The sequence below is a fragment of the Anser brachyrhynchus genome (genome assembly GCF_964034855.1).
Source record: "Anser brachyrhynchus genome assembly, chromosome: 2".
NCBI classification, from domain to species: Eukaryota; Metazoa; Chordata; class Aves; order Anseriformes; family Anatidae; genus Anser; species Anser brachyrhynchus.
Window position 1 is genome coordinate 91,395,772 of NC_137695.1, and position 14,285 is coordinate 91,410,056.

A 14,285-nucleotide genomic window follows, 5' to 3' on the forward strand; every position below is an offset into this window, starting at 1 on the left:
TCTGGTGACCAGTGGGGTCTCTTCCCCGGGCATCGTCCCAAGCATGTGGGGCAGGGTTTGGATGGGCCCCCATGGAGCTGGGAGCCGATGCTCACTGAGCATAAGAGGGAAAGTTTGCTGAGAAGCATGTGCCCAGGGAGACAGCCCACCCCCAAAAAATGCTCAGTGTGTTGGACCTCCCACCGCACACCTCTGGAGCTGGGTCCTGCTTCTGACAAGCACACAGGCATCAGCTACAAACAACTTTCTTTAGCCTCTGCTGGCTCCAGAGACTCCCTGGCCACAGAAAAGGCTCCATGTGGGTGTGCAGTCAGGTTTTCTGGTGACCTGCTTTGCCCCTAAATTAACACCCATCTCTTCTTTCTTTTTGGCCGTAATGCAGCTCTAAAAGCCATTAAGTCAGAAAGGAAGGCACACCGGGAAATTTTACCTCCCAATTTCTACAAATCAAAGAAAAATGAAATATTTTAAAGTGACAGAATTTTTAGGGGAAAAAAAAAAAAGTCCAAACCTGTGCAAAGGGGGCTTTTGCTGGCACCACTCGCTGCACCACACCGTTGCGCATGTGAGCACTATGACCATGCAAAGCCAGGTAATGCAGTGCGCAGGGTGAGCAAGCCCAGCTGGCGGTCCCACAGACAATTTGAGAGCAGCTTGTTACAAAGACGTGCCCAAGCAAATGTGTTTTTCACCTAACCAGACACCAGTCCCTTCTTTCTGCTTGAGGGAGAGGAAAGGCCTGTCCAAGCGGGGAATCCAGGTCCATCACAGCAGAGCCATGCTGACATCAGACCCAGAAATCTAGTGAGTTTGGTGTTACTGAGGGCCTTAGTATTCAATTAAGGTCCCTAAGGAGCACATACAGACTTTTCCTTTGGTGTAATCCAAGCAGGAGCTAGCCTCGGGCAGCAGGCTTTTGAAGGCTGCAAAGTCACTGCCTTAAGTTCAGTCAGCGCCAGCTCTTTGCTTTTCCAGGTCCTTGAGGATGGCAGAACTCAGTCCTGTGAGACTCTTTGGTTCCCTCCTCTCTGCTTGGCCCCAGAAATGTTTAGTTATTGTGCTTAGCCAACAGCTACCTGCCTGAAGCCAGGCGAGGGAAGGTGGCTAGCCCTTCCTGGGACAAGGTCTGGGGGCAGGCTGTGCTCCTGCTTGCCACCCTCCCCAGCCAGCAGCTCCCACGTCCTGAGAGATGCATGTTGAGGGCTGCCAGGGGGCAAAGCTGAGGCCCACCTCACCTCCCTGGTTTTCCATCCACCACCAGAAGCCATAGGAAGATGCCATCCAGGGGCTGGGTGCAGGAAGGTGCTGGAGAAGCCCCTCTTCCTCAGGCTGCTCTTGGTCTGGATCAGAATGGGGAGATGGTATGGGTCTGAAAGGGAAGATGAGCAAGCAGCAGATGTTTCTCTCAGATGAGGTATTAATGAAAAGGATGCAAATAAAAATGTAATCTTTTTATGTGCCAAAGAGAAATGAATAAGGCAACCTACTGGTCAGACACAGCAGAGGCCAGCTCCAGGAAACAGCACCATTTTGTGAGTCTCTGGTACAAAGGACAAATCATGAGAAAAGAAAGAAATTAAATAATATATATATATATATTATTTTAAAGAAGCTTTTTAGTCAGGTGCTCAAACAAGTAAGTCTGCATAATGCTTCAACTTTACCTCATGCAGGTGCAAATTCACTTTAAGTTCACTACAAACATCAGGGTTAGATGATTCCCATCTCACCACTGTTCCTCTCCTAATAACTAACTGCATTTATTCAGTAGGCTTTCTGTGAAAGACTGAGAGGTATAAACTCTCTACAGTAAGGAATACATCTAAGTTTGCAAAGTAGCATGTAAAACCACAGAGCTGTAAGAACATTTATTAAGACAAACAAATCATTTGCCCCTCTGCCCCCATACATCAGAGTACACGGGCTTAAGAAATGGCACGAGACAAGGCAAGTCACCTCCCTAGAGTTTTATCAGTGTGTGCTGAGCGCTCTGACTGGTAACTTCAGCTGCAGCCCCTAGTGCCAGTCATTAGCCATCGGACTCGTCTCAGTGAGCATCTATCCTCCAGCACGCACCACAGCTCCACGTCCCCACGCTGCAGCTCTCCTCTCTGCTTTCTCTCCTGTGGCCCGAAATGAGAGCTACTGGGACTTTAAATCGGCATCACTCTGTTTTCTTCTCTGACACCAAGTCCTATTCAATCATCCTCTTCATCATATTACTGACTGTGACTGCAGAGGTTGGCTTATTTGGGCATTAGCCAATTAAAAAAAGTAGCGGGGAAGAGGCAAGGACCAGTGGACCACAGCAAGTTTCATGTCTCCAAGGGCAGGAGAAACCACTATGGACTGCCTATAGAGCAAACCTTTGCTAATATTACAACTTCATTTTAAATCTCCTGCTCCTCCCTTGAAAGCACTGGGGACCCTTCTGCACCTCTTCTCTCTGGCCCCTAGGAGCACAACAAGGTGAAACCAGAGGTGCCTGGTGACACCAAACCTGGCTTCAGGTCAGGTGCAGAGGAGGACCTGCACCAAGACTCACAGCTTTTTGGGAGAGCTGCATTACCAGCATGGTTCTGGGCACTCAGGTGTAAAATTTCCTCATTTTTCTCCTGCTGGAATTGATATAATTTCCACAAAGACTAAAACATGCGACGAGCCAACTCAGTCATCATCTGGTGAGGGCATTGGGCTCGGAGGACAAACCCTTATGTTCCAGCCTTTGTTCCAATAAACATTGGAGTGCTTTATAGCTACTGGAAACCATCAACAGGAGAGATGGCATTTTTCCATCCCAGGATACTGCCTGACTCATGGTGTTAGGGCAGCCTGCAGGGACACGTGGAGGTGCATGCCATCGGATGAAAGACAAGGTTAAACTGGGTTCTCCGAGTGCCCCAAGCACCAGAAGAGGTGTCTTCGTGCTCAGTTATATGGCATAAAAGGCAAGAACCATCCACAGAAACCTGTGAGATGTGCCTAAACCCAGCATTTGCTGCAATTGCCTCATTTTTGCCAAGGGATGCTCAGAATGGAAATAAAATTAAATGACACGAGTAGAGCAATCCTTTTCTTCCAATCTGGAATGAATGGTTCTCATTTCAACAGGAGGACAACGAAATGTTGTCATTCTGGGTTGGATTGGATTGTTTTTTACTTTCTCCTCACCCCACCCTGAAGTAAAACCCTCACTATTCACTCAGGAAAGGGGTTGTCTCCTGCAGGGGCAGTATCCTCATCAGCTTTTGTAAAGATGTAATGTAGAATATTGTGTTCTACAACTGCAAAGTAAAACCAGATAAAATTTCTCAACAAAACAATGCTCCGATGGAAAAATTAATACCTTTTTGATCAAAATGAAAATGCGTTTACAGGAACACATTAACTCCAAATAAGTTTGACAGAGAGGAAATTGGGCAGGGAGGTTCCAGCTTCATTCAGGTAATGTTTAAATACTTCATTTTGGCTTCATCCTATTATTGGGCTACAACACCTGTCTGCTGCCATATTTCAAAATTTTTCAGGGGACAGGATCGCCACACTCCGTAACGCTCTACCAGAAACATGGCACTAATGCTCTTCATCCCTCTGGTTATGATGCTCGGGTAAGGGGGGACCAACACCTCCAAATGGCTGTCACAAGTGGTGTCCCTCCTGAAAGCCCACACAAAAGGAAAGAGGAAGCCTCACTACATGGCTTGTTTTTCAAAGAGAGCCACACACTGGGAGTGTTATTTCTGCATCCCTCGATAAATACCAAAACCTGCCAAGTTTCAATAAGTCCACAGCAGCTCCAGACCCACCTACCAAGGTCTGCTGTGCAGTTATAGTTTCCCCCTCCTGCAGATGTTATAAGCTGATGTTATCAGCATCACTGAATGCAGCCTGAAAGGTTTTCAAAAGCTTGTTTCTTTCGCATTAACCCCTTGCCCAGCCTTTGGCTTCCTGCAGACGTCCCTCCTGGAGACCAGCCTGGGATCCTCTGGAGTTTGGCTGCAATCAGCAGGAGCTCCTTGGTCCTGTTAAAAAATAAAATAAATCCACAGCTCTGTTGACACATGGCAACATGGCATTTCTGTGTACGGCAGGAACATCGCTAATTTGACATGATGTTCACCTAAGATGCTGGAACAAGTTCTCAGGCAGCCTCCTCAAGCCAAATAAGCAATAGGTAGAGTATTTGTGCGGATGAGGGAAACTCAGACCCCAGAAACCCCTTCCTAAGCTCTGGAAGGGACCCTCAGTCTACGGTGAGGGAGCCCAGGCCAGCGGCAGCTCTGCAGCCTCTATCTCCTCCCAGCCAGCTGCACCCAGTGCAACTCCTGCCCAGCTGCTCCTTGTTTGCAAGACAGGTGTTATTTCAATATGAAATCCACCATAACCAACTTTGTGTCAGGACTGCAAGCAGAGCAGTAGGGTGGGTTGTTCTGCTTTTCTCTTTTCCCCACAAGAACAGAGTCAGTCTCTAAAATGATCTGCAAATGGCAAAGATAATGAAGATGTAAATAGGGCATAGTAATACACACCATTTTCTACGCCCAGCGATGACACAGAAACAGAATGCAACAGTAGTTTTCTTGAATTTCTAGTATTTTCAGCTTTCCTGCTGTCTGCTACTCTGATGCTGCTTGTGAAAATACATAACTGAGCATGAGAGTTGATGCCCAAAATTCTAGGATAGGAGCTGGGGAAGGTGTCATTGTGCAGCTGAGATTCTGCAGTGTACAAGAAGTCTAAATAAGAACATTAAAAAAAAAAAAAGGAGAAAAAGGGTTAATTATGGAAAATGTGCATGGGTAGTAAAAGAATTCCTCATCATTTTAAGTAGCTAGCAAACATAAGACAAGGAAAAAAAATGTGAAAGGGGATCATGTGAGCACATGAGAGTTTTTAAATCATTCAGAAGAAAAGAGGAAAGAAAATCACTCTTAACTTTATAAGTTGAGGCAGGGAGTTCTCTCCACCCAGACTTGAAAAGTGGCAAGCAAAGTGCCTCCAGCGTCCTCTAAAAATGAATTTTATGCCCCATTTATATTTTCATTATTTATGGAGTTTTGCTGATAATCCCTCCTGCCGGGAAGGAGATGACCACCATCCGACATCTGCTTACCTTTGTTTGCAGCTGGGACCACAGCCATGGATTTGTTCTGCTTCAGTGCGAAGCCAGGCTGATTTGATTATTGCCTTCTAACATACAAAAAGACTGCTGCTAAAAGCTTCACTCAGGAAAGAAGTTACAAAAAGCAGGTTTTAGCCTGTTTGCAAGCTATGGCAATGAAGGAAGCCAAGGGCCAAAAGACTGTGTCACTTGCTGGCCCACAGGGTGCCACCACTGAGCTCAGCCAGCGAGGTGGGACCAGGGCTTGGGCTGGGTGCCCAGGGCGAGACTCCAGGTCCCCACAGGGAATGCTTGCTCTGGTTTTGGCAGAGGCAATATCCACATGCATCACTTGGTGTGCTGCAAGCAGGGATGCTTCTCTGTGCTCCGGAGGGATGGAGACAGGTCAGGCTCTCACCTGGTGTACCTGACAAACTATGGGCAAGACCCCCTGGTGCAGAGTCCCCTTTGGACAGGTGTAAGCAATCTCTGATGGGAGGCCTTTCAGTTCATCCTTGTCCTTCAATTTACATAATTTAGTAAGTCTCACGTTCACTCAGGCCTGTTTCTGTCATCCCGATTTACGCAGGGTGCTGTCTGTTCCTGGAGGAAGCCAGGGAATGACCCACACTTAAAGCTGAGAAGTCACGCTGGGATTTCTTTAGCTTTAAGGAAAGCATATGGTCTTTCCTACAATGTCCGGGAAGTGATGCATCCTTTCCAGTGAAGGCTGCCTTGAATAATCAGGAGGCAGAGGGGAGAAATTTTAATCTCTCCCAGTTCATCTATCACTTGATACACTCTTAGATAGCCAGAAGAAGCAGTAGGCCAAAGCCTTCTACAGGGCTGTTGGCAAACTTACAGGACTTTTAGTAAAATCTCTTGCACGTAGAGAAGCAGAGGCACTGATCCCCATCCCTCTGCTGGGGCTGACTGCTTCTCCTTGGCTCCCCCTCCTCCTCACCCTACCCATCCTTCCACCCAGTGGTCTCTTCCCTGCAGACCCCTACAGAGGTCACACACAGTAGAAAGGAGAGGAAGAAACAGCGCACAGGGAGAGGGCAGGTACCAGCAGGTACCACCAGGTCAGAGTAACTCAGAGGTATCATCGGAGCTAAAAAGGAAGCTCGTGAGAGCACAACCCGGTAGGCCAGGAATATGGTACTGCCATAGTCAGTGACAAGCCACGGACTTTGTATTGAGCTTACAAGGCCTCAGGACTGAGCCTTGCCAGGCCTGCTCTGCCCAAACTTCTCATGACCTGCTTGCTTTACTTGGTTCGGCTGTAACAGCTGTTTTTCTGATGATGAGGTTGCTATGGGTAATTTGCTTTACTTTTGTTTATGGCTGGATCATGCAAAGATAATTTTATAGAGACCGCAGTAACAAGCAGTTATGCTATAAAAATTGGGATATTTACTAATCTAACATAATGATGCAGTGTAGAGGACCTTGAGGGGCAGAGGCACAGTAATAATCATTGGATTAGTCAGTTAAGATTTCAATTATACTACTAAGAAATTCTTGTTTTTATCTACAAGTTGTGTTTCCTTTTCACCCACAAACAACACTTTGAGCATAGCAAGAAGGAGCAGGAATCGTGTCCTAGGCTTGGTTGCCACAGAGGGGGAAGGCAGCTGCAAAAGGTGGTGCTACAAGCCAGCACACCAAAACCACCCTGCACAGAACTAGGGCAACATGAGCTTTATAAAACTACAGTGCAAGGAGGGAAAGAGAAATGAGCAAAGGAAAGTCTTGAGTTCAGAGTAACAGCTGCAGCAATTACAGTACAAGCATACCTGCAGGCATGCCTCGGCACTGCATCGCTAGAGTTGAGCAAACACATGTTTTGTTTCTCTTTCTGCATTGTTGTTTATGTTTTACCACCAGCAAAACTTGGTCTCCAAATGCTGCTTCAAGCTAAAGATATTGAAACATTTCCTGGAAGAAAAAAAAAAAATATATATATATATATATAAACAGCTTTAGACTTTTGAATAATTTCCAAATTTTGCCAAATCTGACCCAAATCCAGAAAATAGCTTTGGCCATATAGAGCCTTCTGTTTCAGACGATAAACTATTTGAAGGCAAATAACAAAAAATTGCCTGGATTGAGTTTTCTAACTACAAACACAATGTAACATTTCTGATGTAGACCCAAAGACCACACTGGAAGAAGTCATACTCACCGTGACTCCCTTTCTCTTGTTTCTCCATCACAGCAATTCATACTCTGATCACGAGTGTGACAAGGCAATGTGAGGGGAATCCTGGTATTCTTCCAACTGATAGCAATACTAAAGCTCAAATACTGTAGCACGTGGAAGAAACTAGATTGTACTTCGGTAAGCTCCAGTGGGACATCATGGGTCTTTTTGGGTTCAGTTCCCTGAAACACACAAACAACAAAAACAAACGAAACAAAACAAAATTGGTTCATTTTCTCTAAGCAACAGCCTCCAAGACATGCCATGCCTGTTGAGAGTCCACATGGCCAGAGACCCACCTGGCACTGTGCACTCATGACAGAGGGGAACCATCTTAACATACACAAAGACTTGGGACCATCTGCGAGACCCACAGCATAGTTTTCCTTGTGACTGACTTTATGCAGTCACCCTGGTAATTTGGGGTACGCTTGCACCATGCAGGTATCACCTCAGTGTAGATGTTCCCAACAGAGTAGTGCTTGAATACAATTATTGGCAGTGGCTACAGCCATGGTTCTTGGCTTTTTCAGGATTGCATGCCTCCATGAGGGAAACACCTCTTTGAGTGTGATTCCTGCATCATCTCCCTGTGTCCTTAATGCAAGCTTTGCTGCCTATCATACTATCAGCAGACACACAAGGAAGGGAAAAGATCTGCCCCACATGGAAGGGGTGAGCTGTGGGGGAATGATAACAAGTCAAATAATTGTTATTACTTCTGAGGAAGACAGTCTCCCCAGAATCTTCCTCTTTCATCAAAAGGGGACAAGGGAGTTAGGGAATGTTGAATATTACAGTTTTGCTCTGAAATGATGGCAGTAAGCTTTTTTTTTTCTTTTTTTTTTCCTCCATTATTAGGGCATATGAAATCTTTATTGAGGTTGAAAAGATGAGATGTTCACTGAAAAAGCTTCAAATTTTAGTCAAAGCCAAGACAATTAGAGGGATACTAGGCTAGAGTTTGAAAGTTTATAGGCTTTTGTGGGGGGATTTGGGACTGAGAGAGGTGTGGTTTATTGGAATTTTTTTGTTTGTTTTTCCTTTTTTTGTTTGAAGGAAACAGAGGCCTCTTTAAAGAATAAATAAATAAAATTAGCCAGGTGATGAAAAGCTTCTGGATTCCTCTAGGGCACTTGCTGTCCTACATGGGCTGTTCTGAATGCTTAAATTCAAGGGAAGAAAGGACAGAAAAATCTATTATTAAATACACAGAACTAAATACATGGTGCTAAAATACATAATTAAAGTCAAAGAAAATGCAACTGGCCCTACAACAAAAATGGTTGGAGAATATGCACTTTCAGCCTGACCCAGGGCATCCCTCCTTATGCTATATGCAGCACCTTGAGCAGACCAGAAAGTACCGCCACCCCATCTCACTCAGGGGATGAGAAATAAAGCCGCACGGCAAATCTGTGGCAAACTGGGACTACAAATGACCCGTCTAACACCCACACAAGGCTCCAAGTTCTCTCTCCTCCCTCCATGTATCACAAAACATGGATTTCAGGAAATGAGAGTCTCCAGAAACACCCGGTATAACCTCAGGAGACACTGAAATCCTAAATGAGAGTGAGGCAAGCATCACTCTTGGAGTAATCCCACCGCAGTTTGCTTGCTTGAAGGTGTTTACCACCAGCCCTGCGCCTTTGCACACCAGTTGCTGCTGCTCCTCCAGGCAGCTAGTTACTTGTCTGCTCTCCAAATACTATTTATTACTGACTCGTTCCCAAGGTGATTCAATTAAGAAGTCAAAGAAGCAGCCGCATTGCTCACGAAGCAGTAAAGAATTTCTCTTACGGTACAGTTTGCCATGTGTTCTTCGCTCCTGTACGTAATGGGAATAATAGGATGCAGTAAACTGCACTAAGGCAATAAACATCTGTTACAATTATTTAAATGCCTTAGATCAGCTTCATTGTTTAATTGCCTGCAAAGAAAGCCATTTAATACCCTTATATATTCTTTCACTGCCAGAAACACTACCCCTTAAACAGAAGATAAAACATTTAAAAATGCAAACATTTCTTATGATCCTGCATTACAGCTGCCATGCTGTAAAATATATCCCAGCGTCAGGTTTCCTCTGTTCAGCTCCTGCAGCTGAACACGACTCTCTGGCTATGGAAAGTGTGGTAGTGGGGTGCCCAGCACTGCTTCCTCATCACACCTTATTCCCTGCAAGAGGAAGGGAAATCACATATCGTTGTAGCAAGCCACAGCTATGCATACAAAGAAAACGAACACACAAAAACCCCAGTTCGAGTGAGATTAAACAGGAGAATCCAGGAGCATTTGAGGCAAAGCCAAGGAAAAAAAAAAATCAATCCTGTTGCTTGGTGCTGACTTGATATGTTTCATGCTCTGCAAATATGTGCCCGTGAAATCCCTGGGTATCACAGAGGCTTCAAAAGCTCAGGGAAGAGTAGTGCTGGCAACAGGTACCTGCTGTGAAAGGGCCTGTTGTCTTGTACATCGCAGCCTGCTCCAGGAGATCCAGAGATGGGGCCACAAATGCCAGGATAGAGGTGTTAGACGGAGCTGGAGCAAATCCACTGGTGCTGGTCCATGCGTGGTGTCCCACAGAAGTGCCACCAAGAGGAATGAGGGAAGATGAGTGTTACGAGGTGAAGGAGAAAATTGTGTCTGGTGAAATGCGTCTGTTTTAAAGCAAGATGTTTGCTTTTAGTGCAGTGTTAAGCTTATGTTGTGGAAGTTATTACTACATCATTACGTACACAACTACCTCTGAAAAGCCACCTATTAAAGCAGAAACTTGGTGACTAAGACATATCGGAGCTAAAACCACCCACACAATTCTCTTCCTTCAGCTTCTTTGAGTTGAAATGCAGGCTTTAATTACACGATCGTAGGCCATATTTTTATACAGAGCCCTTGTCTTCCTCTGTGAATTGCTAAATGTTTCTGTCTATTTTTAGCCTACTACTATAATATGCATCCCTTACACTTATTTACCTCATGTCTTCCAAATCCTGCCTCAAGCATAAAATTGGTGTTTTCCTCCCAGCTGTTTCCACGGCAGCATCTTGTACCCTGAAAATACTAAGGATTCCTTACAGTTTGGCCGAGATACGTAGGGATTACTTTCCTCATGTTGCTAACAAAGGGTCAAGAGATGGGAAAACTTCAGTATAGGACTTTGAAAACCGTCCTTGAATTTTGAATACCCAGGCTGAGATCCTGGTTCATTTTCCAGGGCACCGATCCTTCTCCCAGCTCATCACATAGACAAAGCTCCCACCGTGCCATCTGCAGATGGCTTCTCTCTAAAAACAAGCCCCGTCTGCCTTACCTCGGACATGCAGAAAACAAGAAGCATGCACTTTGTGGTCAACTTTTCCGTTTAAGGAACAGAAACCAAGTCTGTGGCTGAGCAAGAGACAGAACCTAGCTCTCCACAAAGGCGTCGAGTTGCCCCTCTGAGACCATTTTACGACTTACTGGAGTATCCTGCCTCATTCATTATGCATTTCCAGCCTTCTCCAGCAAGAAAAGAGAGTTCTCCAGTCAACAAATGACTTCGCTATACAGGCCTGCTCTATTTCATTAGTTTCTTCTGCCGTTCTCTTGGGCACCGACTCAGGCAGCCATCTACAGGAAAAATAAAAGAACGTGATATTTTTAATTAAAGTCTGCATTGCTATGCACACAAAAGATGAAGCTACAGTTATATTGTATTGCTCTGCCCTAGCTTCTGGGAGTTAGGACTTGAGCACAAAGCATTCTTCCTATCTTAAGGTAGGAGACCTTCAGGTTTCTAAAAAGACAGGAAACAAGGAGTTTGGTTATGTAGGAGTACATGAGCACCCGCACGGCCCCTCAGCCTGCAGAAAGCTGCTCTGCACATGGAGGATTTTAAGCCAGAGCTAGGGGAGTAGCCCTGCCACTGCGCAGGTTGTACATTACACGGTGTCCTACCAGAAAGAAACGACCCATGTGCAGAAGCTGGCACTGGATTCCTGATGCCTTTGTTGTCAAACACACGAGTCCAGGTAATAAATACCCCCCTGCTCAGGAAACAAGGCATAAACCTATGTACGTGTGCAAATATGTATAAATGCGTGGAATGGTAATTTTCAAGCCCATTTAAAATCTGGCATGGTGGGCAGCAAGGCAGCATTTTCAATTACTAGATGAGCAACTGCATGGCCCTGGGACCGCCATGATCGTCTTCCCCAGTGCAGCAGTGTTGTAACTTCACATACGTGGCTCCAGTCCCTGCAGAAGACCTCTTCCTCAGCCATTGACCTGTTGACTTGTTTTCTCTACCATGAGCACTTCAGGGAAGAAGGGAACTATCTGAAACATGCAGAGGGGAAAATTGGTGAAATCAAGAAGCAAAAATTCAGATTTTTTCTGAGTGGACAAAAAAAACAACCCACCAACAAAAATAACAAAAGCAAACAAAAAAGCTAAACATCTGAGCAGCAGAACTAATATTTCTTTCCTGTGGCTGTGTCAGATCTCCCATAAACTCTCTTCTCCTAGGTGCAATAACTCCTACAGCCTACTGTCATTTGTCTTTGATAGCACCAAGAACAGCTGTGGTGGCTGGTCCAGAAATACTCGTGAGCAGGTTGGCAAGCCAGCCCCCACCCCAAGGCCCTGACAACTTCTGGCAAGGATGTTCAGTAAGATCTGGCACCTTCTTCTCTTTTTCTCATTGGTTCTCTCTAGGACCTCAATTGAGACTTCACTTTTTCAGGACTTTTGTCCCTTTCAAATGAGGCTGAAACCAGCCAACCAGTAGGACAGTCGGTCAGGGACGTGTCATATAAGCCTTGGGAGGCCAGACTGAAAAACTGGCCAGCTCTCAACTCCCAGAAGCATTCCTTTGGTTCAGCACTACATGTGGTACCCGCATGGCTAAATCAGGGAGATGCTGACACTGCAGCTATTAATATCTGCATAAAATTAATAAACCTAGGTTAATTCCCTCATCTTCTCGCCTATAAACTTAGCTCGGCACAACACTATTGAAAACAAAACTCTTTAATGCTAGATTTGTGCTGTAATTGGAACTCATACTTAAGATGACAGACTTTTTTGGGGGGAGACAGTCCCCAGATCAAAGATGCACAGAGGACTTGGCACCACTGTTTAGTCTGACAACCTTTGCATCTCTCCCAGGCATCAGCATTGGCTTCTTTGCTTAATGGGCCTCATGCTTTTTATCCTAGCCCTACGAAGCCTCAGGCTGTCAGGGGGAAGAGGCTCAAAGCATCTCCCTGCACATTCCAGGACGTCGGCAGCCATGCAAGAGCCATAATCAGAGCTTGTCTACTGGTGCAATCAATACCCCAAAAGCCCACATTAGAGACACATTCAAATCAGAGGGAAAATAATTTGTCAACCAAAGCAAACTCTGTGAAAGCTACTGCTTTTCAAAACACAGAGGAACTACTGCTGTGCTCTCCATCTGGTAGAAACGATAAATCAATAGATATTCAATTTGCCCTGAAAAAGGAAAGAGAAAGGTTTCCAGCATGAACATGTCTATTATTTCATCAGCTATTCTGTTTGCACATTTCAGATGGAAACTTGGCCAGAGCAGTCTGGGAGCTCTGAGTACTGTCAGTTTTGCTAGAGAGCATTTAGCCACAAAAAACAAACAAACAAACAAAAAAAAAAAAAAAACAAAAAAAAAACCCTGACGAAGCAGGATCCTAGTTAGCTAATTAAATGAGGTTGCCATGTTGAGAATAGCTGCAGCCCCCAAAATGAGCAAAACCTCATTCAGACAGACAGAGGCTTTAGACCAAATGTTGTTTTTCTTTCCCATCTGTTAAAAATAAAACCAGCAGAATGACATGCCAGTTCATAAAAGTCCATCCCACTGGAATATTAATCAGTGCATTGCATTTGATATTTATCTGCCTATTAAAAATTGCCTGCCTCTCTGCATTTTCTCCTGTTGGAAGAACCCTAACTTTGCAGTTTCATCACCTTCATGCAAAAATCATCTTTGTTACTGCTAAACAAACACAGAGCTTTATAGGTTTTTCAGTGGTTTCAGGCAATATGATCTCTGCTCCTAAATGGAATACAGTTGAGGTTTCATGTATGTGGTTAAACTGACCGTGAAGAGAGGGAAAGAAATGAAAAAGCAAAAGAAAGCAAGCCATGTCCTCCTGTGGATAGAGAAAAACAGCTCTACCTTGGTATCCACTGGGGTTTGAACTAAGGGGGGAAAAAAACAGTGCATGGTGCATCGCATTGGAAGGAAAAGGATACAGGAACTCAGGGGAAGGCAGAGTAGAGAGGCGTTTGGACCAGAGAGACACCAACACCTCAGCATACAGCTGAGACGGGATTTGTGCAGGAACCCCACCAGAGGAGCACCTGCCTGCAGAAGGCTGCTCTGCTGGGAAACTCAGCACCTCCAGCTGATGACTCTGGCTTGATTTCGGCCCAGTTCTCCCACCCCATGATCTCCTCCTCTAATGTAATTTCGGTTAATGTGCTAATGGTTCTACCAGGAGAGCAATGCACAGTTATGATAAGGACCAAATTTCCCATTTTCCTGCTTTGCACACCTCCAAAAGCCATGTGTTGTAACTCCACACCTACACTATCCTACCACATTGGGCAATATGCCACCCAGGGAAACTTCATAAGGCAAAATCAAGCTAATGACCTTCACTAAATTTTAATGAGGGTCATCTTACCTGAGTGCTTATCTCCTCGGTCAGGCATGGGCTGTCAAACACCCAAAGCTGGCTTGAAACCTGCCTTACGCCTGTAAATATTCAATCACAAGCCTAAGATTATCCATACTTCCTCATCACACTCCTAAAACATTCATCGTATAAATTAAAGAGAAGGCTCGGTCAGAATTTCAATTAGAGGGAACAGAGACATAAAGTCCACTGAAAAAAAAATAAAAAAATCACAGGCTGGTACCAAAGCAGCAGGAAAGGAAAAATCATGGAATAAAACTTTCAGAAGTGC

The 14,285-nt window shown here is 45.0% G+C and overlaps 2 long non-coding RNA genes across 4 annotated transcripts; both read right to left on the reverse strand.

The window, feature by feature from the left end:
* Nucleotides 1-1,105: 1,105 nt before the first annotated feature.
* On the reverse strand, nt 1,106-7,646 carry LOC308189356. Of its 3 annotated transcripts, XR_013946320.1 has the most exons (6): nt 7,293-7,646; nt 6,901-7,042; nt 4,121-4,736; nt 3,811-4,022; nt 1,488-1,540; nt 1,106-1,369 (listed from the first exon to the last, which is right to left on the reverse strand). It is a non-coding gene; the product is annotated as an uncharacterized lncRNA (long non-coding RNA). The 3 variants fall into 3 exon arrangements; XR_013946321.1 differs by lacking the exons at nt 1,106-1,369; nt 1,488-1,540 and having other exon boundaries at nt 2,790-4,022; nt 4,530-4,736; XR_013946322.1 differs by lacking the exons at nt 1,106-1,369; nt 1,488-1,540 and having other exon boundaries at nt 2,790-4,022.
* A 2,040-nt stretch (nt 7,647-9,686) lies between these two features.
* LOC308189357 lies at nt 9,687-14,071 on the reverse strand. Its single transcript, XR_013946323.1, has 3 exons — nt 14,003-14,071; nt 11,540-11,633; nt 9,687-10,925 (listed from the first exon to the last, which is right to left on the reverse strand). It is a non-coding gene; the product is annotated as an uncharacterized lncRNA (long non-coding RNA).
* Nucleotides 14,072-14,285: the final 214 nt, after the last annotated feature.